This window comes from Rhineura floridana, chromosome 10 (genome assembly GCF_030035675.1).
Source record: "Rhineura floridana isolate rRhiFlo1 chromosome 10, rRhiFlo1.hap2, whole genome shotgun sequence".
Classification (NCBI taxonomy): domain Eukaryota; kingdom Metazoa; phylum Chordata; class Lepidosauria; order Squamata; family Rhineuridae; genus Rhineura; species Rhineura floridana.
In genome coordinates, this window is record NC_084489.1 from 35503869 (window position 1) to 35517280 (window position 13412).

The window sequence follows — 13412 nt, forward strand, 5'->3', positions numbered from 1 at the left end:
AGCTATAAAATGTTACTGGGTGACAATGGGCTACTCACCATCTCTTAGCGTAATCTGCCCCTCAGGATGAAAACAACAAGAGGGGAACCATGAGCACCCCAAGGAAGAAGGGCAACCTTAAAGTGTAGAGTAAATAATGATGTACAACCATAGTGTGAAATCAAATACTTATTGGAACATAGTATGAAGAAATATTTATATAAGTATTACTATCAAATAAGTTTATTATTGATACAACCTATAAAGATACTCAGAAGCAAGTCCCAATGTATTCAGTGGGGCTTATTCAAACAGGGAAGTGTGCACAGAACTGCAACCTCGAGAGATAAGGAACTTAATTCACCCAATCCAAAATTCAGAATCATACCATTTTAAGCTATTTTGCAACTGTATATACTTGTTTTTATGGTTATTGGATTTTAACAGGATTTATTTCTTATTGGTTTCCAGTCTGAAACCTTACCTCACAGGGTTGTTGGAAAGACTCCAGACAGGGACAGAAAGGAGATCTGTCCATAGATACCAATGAAAAATCCAAGATTTTAATGTTGGCGGAACGGGTCATCATTGTTTCCATCTTCCTCTACCCCGCAAAATCAGGCTTCCTATTTTTTTCTGTTTTTATGTTATGTGATTTTTTTTTTAACAAAAACCCTGTTAATGCAAATTCCAAAGTAAATGCAGTTCATTGTCCACAAACTGCAGGTTGGAAGAGTCTGTTGCTGGGATAGTTACAAAAATCCTCTAGTGTAGCTGACAAAGACTTTAAGTGGTTTACAAGAGCCCTGCAGCATTGTCCATAGGTATTAGATCCTATTTATTGTAGGTTAAGCTCACGTTGAGAGAGTAGTTTACAACAACCCTACACGGTTTTATATTGTTTTTATTCCTACAATAGTCTGAGAGAGAGGTATACAGCAACCCTGCAAGGTAGTTCACTACTATACCTTTATCTCAAGTAGGACTGCTGTGCTAAGAGAATATAGCTTACTCTCCACAGATCCACAGATAGTATGGAGGCCAGAGAGGGCTACTTAAATTGCCCCCTCAGACCTTCTTCCAGGCCAAATCAAACATTTAATTTTTATTTATTTATTTGTTTATTTTATTCGATTTATTAGTCGCCCATCTGGCTAGAAACCCAGCCACTCTGAGCGACGTACAAAATAAAGGCATATAAACATCAAACATAAAAGTATATAAACATCAAAAAAGCAATAAAACTAAACAACAAAGTAGAAGCTATCCCCCAACCCACACAGCCCATCCCAAAGATCAGAAAGTCCTCCTAAAGAAGCTGCGTTTGAAGGCTGGAGGGTGGGGCAAGTCAGATGGAAACAGGCTCCCCTGATGGCAACAGAGTCTCTCTCCCCTCATATGCACAAGAAAGCCTTGTGCAGGGTGGTTGCCCTTTTTAAATGTTAAAAAAAAAGCTTGTGCATGAAATAAGACCCAAGCTGGAGCAGGGCCTCCTGCTTCTGCTGTTAAATTTTGTTTTCTCAACCGCCTCCCCCAAAAGCTGAGGAACATACATTTCTAGGATGCAATGCAGAATTTCGTTGTGGGCTCCACTTGTTATGATGAGGTTCGGATCTACCTGGGACTGATGGCAGGCCTGTAGCCAGACTAAAAGTTCTGGGGGAGCTAGGTAAAAAAATAATAAAGGGACTAGGTTCCCCCAGCCCCCCTGGCCACGGGCTGCTTTGGTGGTGTCTAAAACTCTTGCTTGTATGAAGTGGCAACCTCAGCAGCTTCCTTTATTTTATTTCCATACCTTTTATGGCAAATGGAATCAAAGTGACTACACAAATAAAGTCAGTCATAAGATCACAAAGATTAGTGGCAAATCTTCTAAATTAGATGCAGATCAAAGTGATGAGATCAGGAAGGGTGTCATATGTTGTAAAAGATAACCAAACAACTCCTAAGCTACAAATTTGCTGTAAACATCAGATGATGCTCACAACACACCCTGAGCACATTCCAGTTCATACGTATAAGACATTATAGTAAGAAATCACACTCACACAGAGATCACCTCAACCTGCTATTCAAACTGACATAGAATATTTTTATTAGAGAATGTTTGACTACAAATTAATGTATAGGCAGCGAAGAGGTATATGTCATTCCCATCGAATTTGGGTGCATGCAGAAGAAATTTTAGCAATAATCTGAATCTTTAAAAATATAATTATTACATTAAGTCCACCCTTTCTTCCAAAAAACCCCACGGCAGCAGTATTGAGAATTTATACTTGCATGCATATCACATAATGTCAAGTATGAGTTTGTCACCTTTTTTTTTTTAGGAACCAAGAAAGTAATTTGCCCATATGATAAAAACAGTTGCTTGATATAAGAGAGAGAAGCATAGATGATGTCAAACCTGATGGATATCATCATGTTTGCTCTACCTCAGGGGTGAGCTGACATTAGCATTGTTGGATTTACTTCCCCCGCCCCTAGAATTCCAAGATCTACCAGCCAGAGCCAGGGACATAGTTAGAATTGAAGTACGGGGTGCTTCTGAGCCTAGGAATTTGTTATCAGTACCAGAACTGAACTGAGTTTTTTCACACAAAACTCCATTTCTGATGAGTTTTCTTCATTTCAGCAGCCCAATTTGGTTGGGAAATGTTTGTTGTTGCTATCATTAAATAATTAGTAGCTAGAAACCATTGCTGATGTACTGCAAATCACCCAGAGATGCACCAGAGTAGATTCTGATCTAATTTCTCCCACCCATCCCTGGTCCACATGACAGGATACCCTGTAACCAATAATTTTTGAAAGCATATTAAAACAACAACAATGCACTTGCTGCAGAAACAGTCTGACAAAGACTCCTTTTCCCCATTGCATGACCTTTTCCCTTCATGCATGCAGCTGCAGAAGAGAGAAAATGTTAAGTTCTCTAAAAGATACCCAACACCATCCACCATATCATTCTGACACTGAAGTGATCCTCTTGAAGCCAATTATTCTGTCATCAGAGCCAAGTCATCATCATGCCAGTTGCATAGCACAGAGCTGCAAGCTGAGTTGGTCCAATGAGTTGAGCCCTTATCTTACAGCTCTTAGTGTGCTCTTGGCAATGTATCAATAATACATGTTAAATAACAGGTGTGGAGGAATTGAAAAGTTAAATTCCATGAAATGAATTTTTATTTTCATCACAGTACATTGAAGATTGGCATGTTTATGGAGCAAGGGAGTCTGAAAGTTCTCCTTAAAATAGAAACCATTTCAACTAAGCAATCTAGCTCTTTAGATACTATTTCCTCTTAAGAATATATTTTGAGGAACACAGTAATCTGAAATTCCACAGGGGAGAATAAAACTGATACCAGAGAAACCCTATGAGGCAGCAATGCTGGGAGTTAAATGAGTTTTAGATAATGCTAGTAGCAGCAATTGCTTCATTTGTTCCCCTGACCCCTCAGAGGAGCACCCATTTTGGTGGAATAAAAAGTCTTGTCCGCTATTTGCTGCCTCAGCTGTGTTACAGAGCACCTAAGGTCGGAATGCAGCTGGTAAGAAACTGAAAGTGGGCCTTCGATTGATTTGAACTGTCTAAAACAAGAATTGGTAAAAAACGCTGTGGTGAGCTGGAGCCTGTCCCCAGATAACAGGTCTCACAGAGCGCTGAGTTAGAAAAATGGGTGCACCTGAGTTTAATTAACCAGGTAGAAAGAAAGGGAGTGTCTATCAGCAGGGTGGACTTCATATGACAGCTTGAATTATCTAGGTCAAACGTTGGATTTGTGGTATCTGCTTTAAAAAGAAAACACCATCCTAGAACTCTAAACTTCCTGAACCTGGGGATAAATGACTGCCCCTAGAGTGGGACGGTGGACACATACAGAAAATTAAACACCTGTCTGCCTCTTGAGCATATGCCTAGCTGGAGGATGTTTTCAGTATCAGAACAGTTTTTTCACATATAAATCCGTGTCTGCTTTTCCCACCAAAAGGCTGTTTTAGCAGCCTAATCTAGAGTGGGGGATGAGAAAACCCTTGATAGTGTTGTTCCTAAATAACCAGGAGTTAAATCCTTGCTTATAACTGCCTGTAAAGTCTCCACCTTACCTTTGTGCACCCCTAGCCAGGAGAAGAAGATAGTCCAAAGACAGACTCTTGTGGATCAGTAACTGGTGAAGAAACAGGAAGCAGAGAGTGGGAATAAATTGACAGTTTCCCCAACAAAGGTATGTACAAAGTGGAATCCTCCAAGGATTGGTATTGGGACCTGTCATGAACTTGTATATTTTTATGAAATGTTAAAATTATATGTAACATCATGGCTCAGTGCAAAGAACTCTGGGAGTTCCATCTTGTTAGAAAACAGGCCTCTGAAAGGGTAAAAATGTTAAGTTTTGGTTTCCAGCTGAAGACAGTTAGGGAGGCCTAAACAGAAGCACCTGGTTATCTGTGCTAATCAGTAAGAGCCTGGCACTCAAGGCCATACTAGCCTGTGAAGGTTGAAACACCGTTGGGAGGGGGGCCTGGAAGGCGCGCAAAAGTGGAGAAACATCTAGAAAATGATTACATCAGTAAACTCCTGATTGGTTAATTAATCTTGGAGCGTTGGGTTTCTTTTCCTTAAGTATAGGGCTTGAGACCCATAGCCTTTGTTCCATCAGGAAGGTTCTGAAAGGTTCCTTCTGACTGGTGCCTATGGGAGGTTACCTAAGTAGGGTTCCATTGCTTTGTAACTGATGCTATTCTCTCTGAGGAGAGACGAGACTACAACCAACTACCTCCTATGTAAGTAGATAGGTTAGTTAGGTTATTATTTTCTTGTTGTGTGAATGAATTCTCTTATGTGTACCTAAACCCGTTTGGGTGTATAGTTTTGAGGAATTGTTTGCTGCTATATTTTAATGTGCACTTATATTTTTGAATAAAGCTACTTCTATTTAACCTGGTGTGTTCATTGAGGGTAAGGGTGGTTCTGAATCCAGCACCTTGACCATTCAGCTACACAACTACCAAAAGGGAAAAGGAGTTAAAGCTTAATTCTAATTTGTGGGGTTTTACCAGAGGTTTCTTGACAAGGAGTGTAAGTTTGGCTCTTGTCTTATAGGACCTTGGTTTACCTATTTTCTGGGCTCAGAGTTCCCCTAGCTCTGAGTTGAACCAGTGACAGGGGTGGTGGCAGCCTACTTTCTACCTTGCAGGGTTGGTGTTAGTTTGCACAGCCTCGGCAAAGGGGAATTTGGTATTTGGGTCCAGAACAATTGCCCTAAGGGTGGGAATTAGGTCTGAAGCATGGTCCTCGTGCCTTGAGGGGAGGGTGGTCCCATGACAGGACCCATGTCTTTTAACTTGTTTATAAACAACTAGAGTTAGGGGTGGGCAGTTTGTTGATGATACTAAATTGTTCAGGCTGGTTAAAACAAAAATGGATGATGAAGAACTCCAAAAGGATTCCTCCAAAATGGATGAGCAGGTAGTAAAATGGGAAATGCAATTCAGTTTAAGTAAATGTAAAGTGATGCGCATTGGGCCAAAAAAATCCTAATTTCACATATATGCTCAACTGGTGGTGACTGACCAGGAACAAAACCTTGGGTCATAGCGGATAGCTTGATAAAGATGTCAACCCAGTGTGCAACAGCTGTGAAAAAGGCAAATACCATACTTGGGATAATTAGGAAAGGGATTGAAAATATATCTTATATGACAATATTATAATGCTGTTATACAGATCTGAAGTGCAACTGCACTTGGAATACTATGTATAGTTCTGGTTGCCTCACTTCAAAATAGGATATTGTAGAGTTGGAAAAGGTTCAGAAAAGGGCAACCAAAATGATCAAGGGGATGGAGCAACTCTCATATGAGGAACAGTTACAACATTGGGGCTTTTTAATTTAGAGAAAAGCCCTCTTAATTCAAAAGAAAGCCGACTTTGCCGAAGCCCACTGGCAGCGGCTAGCCCGCGCGGCCTCTGACAGACATGAGCGTCTGTTTTGGAATTTAGTTAAATCTGGGATGGGTGCGTTAAACCCCCAAGATGTACCTCGAATTCCGACACCAGCCTGGCATGCCCATTTCCAAAGGCTTTATTGCCCAGCGATAGCCTCCAATGACCATTCATTGGATGTCGATATTTCAAAAGCGCCTCCATGGCCCCCAGTCACGCCAGAAGAAATCAGTATCCTCATTGATTCTTTGAAGAATGGTAAATCCCCAGGAGAAGATTTTCTCCCCCCCAAATTATTCAAGCAATTCCCGGACTGGTGGACCCCATTTTTGGCAAGCCTTTTCTCTAGGATTAATGACTCTGGCATTATTCCTGATGGGTGGAGGCGCAATATTATCGTACCAATTTATAAAAACAATGATCCCTCTAAACCCTCCAACTATCGCCCGATCAGCCTACTAAATGTGGCTTCCAAGCTTTATAGTAAATTCTTACTCCAAAAGTTGGAAGAATGGGTGGAGACTAACCAGCTCATACATCCCGAACAGGTGGGCTTCAGAAAAGGATCTTCTCCGATTGACCATTGTCTAACCCTGTACTTCCTGGCAAAAAAGAGTATAATTGGACCCACATGACATCTATATGCTGCATTCGTTGATTTGGCCTTCGACTCTGTCGATAGGAATGCTCTTTGGTTAAAACTTTATAATCTAAACATAGATCGCCGTCTTCTCTATCTCATCAGGGCCCTATACACTAATACTAATGCTATGGTTAGAGTAAGCCAAAGTGGAGACATGACGAGCCCGATAGTAATAGGGAGGGGCGTTAAACAAGGCTGCCTCTTAGCCCCCCTTCTCTTCAATCTATTTATTAATAACATCATATCTGACCTCTCCGGTCCACAATACTTTCCACCATCTATCGGCCACAGGAAGGTGTCCGTGTTGTTTTATGCAGACGACATGGTCCTCCTGTCTTTAGTCCCAATTGGCTTAAGAAAATTAATGAGAAACTTACAGGCACTCTGTACAAAGGAAAAGCTAGAAATCAATTACCAAAAAATGAAAGTTTTAGTTTTTGGTAAGAGATTTGAAGGACATCGTTGGTCAATGGCAGACCATCAGTTGGAGCAATGTCGGTTATATAAATATCTGGGAATATACTTTGCGGACACTCTTTCTTGGAAAAGACACCAGCAACACATAAAATTAACAGCCATAAAAACTGCAGGAGCAATTCTAAAGTTCTATCGCTCTGTAGGAGGTAACTTAATTCCTCCGGCTCTAAAAATCTTCCAATCTAAAGTAATTCCTCAGGTCTTATACGGCGCATCAATTTGGGGTTGGGACAAGGAAACTGTTTTGTCCTTAGAGACTATTCAAACAAATTTCCTCAGGCGTTTACTATCCCTCCCTCCAGGAACATCAGCAGCCATCTTATGTGCTGAGACTGGCCTTCCTCCCCTGGGAGTGCATATTCATCTTGCCCTTTTGAAGTTCTCAAAACTAGCTGGAAGGTTGCCGGGCAAGGAACTATTGAATTTGTGCCTAAACCACCCCTTCTCCTCTAATCTTTGGGGTCCTAAATTAGAAGAACTATTATCTAGTTATCATATAACTCCTCAGGTTTTTATATCATTACCACCTAATCAAAAATTACGTGAGATTGTTTTCCGCCACTCTGAGTATTTGGATAACTTAACACTAACTCACTCTAGAGTGGCCCCATGGTATGGGAAGTTTAAGACCGGTCATTATCTCTCCCTATACCTCACGTATCCTTTTCCCAAAAGCCTCAGGCACGCGTTCACTGCACTACGCTTCTTCTCCCTCCCTAATGCAGACAGAGAGGGACGAATCCTCGGAATTCCAAAAGATCAAAGACGATGTCCCTGTGGATATAATAAGGAGGAGGACATTCCTCATATACTGCTTCATTGCACAATTTATCAGGACCCCAGAACTAAGTTCCTCAAGAAGCTTTTAGATGAATCTGAATCTCTTACAGAAGCGGGGAAAGTAATTTCCTTAATGTCTGATTCAAATTTGGACGTGACACATAAGGTATCCCTGTTTGTGTTAGCAGCTTTGAAACTACGAGCTAATTTTATTCTGAATCTTAATAACAGCTGCAGTTCAAGTCTGTCTTAGTTTTAAATTTTAGACGCTGTACAATCAGCATAGATTCTTATTGCCTTATGATGTTTTAAATTTTCCTTTATAGAATTTATTTTAAACTCAATTATAAATTTTAACATGGTAAGTTTGTTGTGCATGATATATTAATTAATTTTGTGTTGGCCTTTGGCCCTGCAATTTCAATAAACTATGAGAACTATGAGTTATACAGATCTGAAGTGCAACTGCACTTGGAATACTATGTATAGTTCTGGTTGCCTCACTTCAAAATAGGATATTGTAGAGTTGGAAAAGGTTCGGAAAAGGGCAACCAAAATGATCAAGGGGATGGAGCAACTCTCATATGAGGAACAGTTACAACACTGGGCCTTTTTAATTTAGAGAAAAGGTGAGTAAGAGAACATAATAGAAGTGTATAAAATTATGCATGATGTGGAGAAAGTGAACAGAGAGAAGTCTTTCTCCCTCATAGCATTAGAACTTGGGGACATCTAATGAAGCTGAATATTCAGGATTGACAAAAGAACATACTTTTTTTCACACAGTGCACAGTTAAACTATGGAATTTGATCCCACAAGCCTTACCTTACTCTTACCTGTAGCTCCTGGTGCCTGTTTATCCTATGCAACAGGACTAAATCAGCACAGTATTTTTATAGGATGCAAAATAGTTTTGAAAAAGTAGAAATTGTTGTGTAGAATGATTAATTACAGAAAGATCACGTATATTGTCTGGTACCGATTATAATGAAACAGTAGTGTGTTGTAGCAGGAGTCTATGTAGCAGGAGTCTACCTACAATTTATTTCATACACTTTGAATAATGTCCAGTTTAACATCTGCTTTGGAAATGAACTCCAACTATAATGCTATTTGTCTCATTCTATCACTTTTCAAACCTAAAGTTGAAATTGAACAGGAAATTCACCTAATCAATGAGAAACTGGTTCAACTACCTCCTTCATAAAACAAAACATGCCCCTGAAGCAAAAAATACCCACAGTGTATGCTCTTTATAAAGTAAACAATAAGTTACCAACTGTGGAAAATTAAAATTTGCTTCTAAAATAAACCCCTTTTACTCTGACTGGTATAGTGGAAACAAAAGTTAACCATCAAAAAGAAAAAGACATGAAGGTGACATTTCTAGCATAAGATGCTTACTCAGTGGTATTTTTAGAGCAAGAAAATATTTATTTCAGAGCATTGATGATGGATGAGGACTAAGACTCATCTCATGTGCTGGGGTGAGGAGAAGAGGAGCAGCCAATGAGATAAATCTGAGTTTTTTGGGTGGATGAATGAGCCACGGGGGGGGGGGGGACAAAGTGGATGCTGTTTGTTTTTGAGGGAATTGAAACTGCTTTACAGAACAATGCAGTCTGCCTGGATGCTTGTGTGCTCCCCTATGCTCAGTGTCTATTCTTAAACAAAAAGAAAACCACTATGGCACAAATGCCATGACTTCCCAGATAACTCTGTTTGCAAGGAAATAGACTCACATATTGGCACCCCCTAGTTTTTTTAATAAAATGTTGTATAAATACAATAAAAAGTTACATACCAATATAAATACAGGTAATATGCAATTTGATATACTATCAAATGGTGTAATATCAATTGATATTCACATCAAATAAACATGTATTTTCCTATTTCTGTTCAGTGAGGTCATTAATCAAATTGTTACAATTTGTTACAATTCACTGTTATTCTCTGAATTAAACTTCCTGAGCTATACTTCCAAGGTACAACTGAACTTATGATGTTAAATGTCCCCCAACAATAAATATGAATTGGCTGAATCCTGTATTGTATTGCTCTAATAAGAAATAAACATTTCTCAATGAATTTTCTTCTTGTCTATGCTCTTTCACTCTAACTAAATTCCTCCCACACACACACGTACACTAAGCAAAATGGGGAGCTGTACACAGGCAAATAATACAAAGATGAATACGAAGAGAGCCAGTTTGCAAGCAAAGAGATGGTGGAGCAATTATAGAAAGACATGGCAGATTTCCTTTTAACCTAGCATTAGGGTATGATGAAGGCAATGGAGGTCAAGTTCTGTGGCTCAGAATTACACTAAGCTCATTCATACATGCACATCTCTCAACCAAATGTTCGAATTCTGAACTACAGAAAAACATTATTTGAGCTGACATTGGGTGACTAATATGTGATGGCAGATTTGCACATTCAAGTTACTGCTTGACGCTAGAGTCAAATTATAAACATGCATCTGCGTGAACCTGCCTACTGCTCTGGTTGCATGTTTGCAAAGGATGCTTCTACACTCAAATCTAAGTCTGCAATCTTAATCCTACTTACCTGGGAGTAAAACCCATTAAAATTCAAAATGCAGCTGCTCTTGAACATGGGTATTGCCCTCCACTGGTGCTTTATTACCACTGGAAAGACTCTCTGGGTTGACAGGCTCTAAGGACAATGCTGACCCCTTTCTATATTGTTGTTGTTTTTGTAGTCTTGCTTTATATCTTCCTGTACAATATTTTTCTAAGCATCATGCTACATGCTTTTACGCAGACACAAGCCTGTGCAGAAACGTTCATGCACAGTGTGACGCTGTGGGGTGGGGGTGGTTCGTGAATCACCCAATGATAGTGGTGTGTGTTAAGTCCTCCTGCTGCCCTTTAGCCAAAAAAAGACACAAGAGTCAGAGTTTTCTGCTGACAGCATTTTCTTTACTGAATATTCTAAAACAGGAAGAAAAACCCACAGGGGGCATGCCTGAATGTGTTTTCCAAGCAGCCCTAAATAATCATTGGCAAAACAATAGGTTAACCACATACTCAAACAATCACAGGCATAATAACACTGACCCAATACACTACAGTGTGTGAGTCACCAGAGTTGCTTGGCGGTGGTGGCACTACACATTCTACAAATTGCCTGGTGGTGGCAGCACGTGAGTCATTTGCCACCACTGGCGGTACTCCTGGTGAGCAGGTGAGCGAGCGAGTTGGGTGGCGACAGAGGCAAGTGAGATACCTGGCAGTGGCTGGCCCTGGCCCTTGGTGGGTTGGTCAGTTGATGGGTGACCCTTGGAGGGGAGGGGGACCTGTGGGGGGAGGAGGGCTGGTGACCTGTCAGAGGGAAGGGAGGGAGGGCTGGTGACCTAGGGGGGAGAGAGGGGAAGTGCTGGCAACCTGTGGGGGGAGGAGCACTGGTGACCTGTGTGCAGGGGGAGGGATGGGAGCGCTGGTGAGCTATAAGGGGAGGGGAGGGAAGTGCTGGCACCCCATGGGCAGGGTGTGCTGGTGAAAGCAGGCAGGGTTGGTGAGTGAAGCGAGCAAGGGCGGAGCCCCTAGTGTAACATAAAATCCATAAAAAGTTACTTTAAAATACATCCCCGCCACGCTACAGGTATTCAGGCCAAGATAATAGCACAATTGCTATATGGAGGGCAATTCTGCACCTACAGCAACTTCGGGTGTTTGGAAGCTGTACAAGCTAAATTTCTTAGAGCCATTCTGGGGCTCCCTCCTTGCATCCCCAATGTGGCCTGCCGTTTAGAGGTGGGACTTCCTCTGATAGAGTCTCGGGTGTGGACCCTCAGGATCAACTACTGGCTAAAGCTGATCTTTACCCCTGGGGACTAGCCCCTCTTACATTAGAAGACCCCTTCCAGTCAAAATGGAAGTGGATGGTGTATAAAAAAATATACGCCTTAGGTTTCTCTCCAGAGATGCTTATTAAACTCGGGCTAACTAAGGCCAAAATGCTTATCTCCCAATGGATAAAGGACATTGAACTTCAAACTAATCTGAGTTTGCTGGCGGCATATACTAATCCAGGCCTGACTCGAAGGGTATTTCTACTGGCAAATTACCTTGTAGATCTAACTATTGTAAAATATAGAAAGGCATTTACCCTAGCCAGACATAATGTCTTGCCTTCTGCTTTGTTGGAGGGAAGATACAACGGAGTCCCCCATGGTGATTGAGTCTGCCCATGTGATAACGGGGAGGTGGAGTCAATAGGACATGTCCTTTTACATTGCTCCTTCTACAGGGACATCCGCCTTGCTTTCATCACCCCAATTTTACAAGCATTCCCTGTGGTTTGGGAATCTGATTATCCCTCCTTTATGTTAGCGGATAAAATCCCCTGGGTCACTAGTAATGTGGCCAGATTCTGTGCAGCAGCTATCAAGTGTAGGAAAATGGTTATGGATCTTGCTTAATTTTTTTTTATTTTAGCCAATTTTGTACGTTTTTAAACTTTAATTGTAAATTGTAAATTCTTTTATTATTAACCCGTTTGTATTTCACGTTTTTGTGTATAATCCAATTTTTTGTACTGGAATTAGTGATACAATGGCTGGTCTGTGACCGAAATAAAAGCATTCATTTGTTCATACTTTAAAATGCAGTAGGACTTATCTTGGAGTACTTATGGTTAGAATCATTCTGTAAGGCTGCCATCTTATGCACACTTACTTGAACTTACATCCCACTGAATTTACTGGGACTTATACCGAATAAAAATGTGTAAGATTCAGCTGCATGAGTCACTGCTCTAAGACAAGTGATACATGCTTTGATTGGGTGGTAAAGAAAACAAAGCTGACACACATCCTTTCTTGAGGACACATTTTTAGCAGCAAGTCTCACCAAATGATTTGATGAGAATTCCTGCTAAACATGCCCCTAAGGAAGGATTTGTTCCAAAATGTGCTGAGCCTGGAATAAATATTTTTTCAAGCACTTGGGGGTACTGAATGCAATTGGTACATTCTCATTTTTTGTAGAGTATGCTTTGAGTAGTAGAAAGACTTTCAGTGAATGAACAGTCTTGGGTGTCAACCAGTGAGTATACATATATGAATTGGGACCCTGCAGGGTTTTTCCCAAATCTGCTGTTCACCATTTTAAAGTTTATATATATTACTGGGGAAAATTACACTGAATTTAAGAAGATAGAAGAATGGTAGTGATGGAACTGATATTTTGCCATTTGAGCCTTTTTTATCTATATGTTGTTGTTATGGTGTTGCGTAATGTCACCCTGGCTTAACTTTTGAAGAGTAGGGTATACATTCTTAAAATAAACAATAGTAAAACTGAAATCACAGCACCAAATATACATTAATAACTTTTGTAAAACTGACGAGCACAAATGTGACAAATGATTAAGAGACTATAGATGTAAAATGTAAATAATACAGTCAAATGCACATTTATCACCTTAACAATATTCATATATGAAAATGTTCTTGGACCTAGATTCATATCCATTCTCAGACAGACAGGGAGAGATACTGACTTTGTTCACCCGAGTCATTCAATTTGACAAAAACCTTGAGCCTTGTG

At 40.5% G+C, this 13412-nt stretch overlaps 1 protein-coding gene across 2 annotated transcripts in view; it reads right to left on the minus strand.

The window, feature by feature from the left end:
* Positions 1-13412, minus strand: part of PLCL2 (phospholipase C like 2) — a 216895-nt gene that overhangs the window by 191126 nt on the left and 12357 nt on the right. The window contains exon 1 of one of the 2 annotated variants that reach the window (XM_061587409.1): positions 4093-4184. The exons of the other annotated variant lie outside the window; for it this stretch is intronic. The gene's annotated coding sequence lies outside the window, so the exon portion shown is untranslated. Of the gene's footprint in view, positions 1-4092; positions 4185-13412 lie in introns of those variants that run through there. 2 annotated transcript variants of the gene reach the window in all.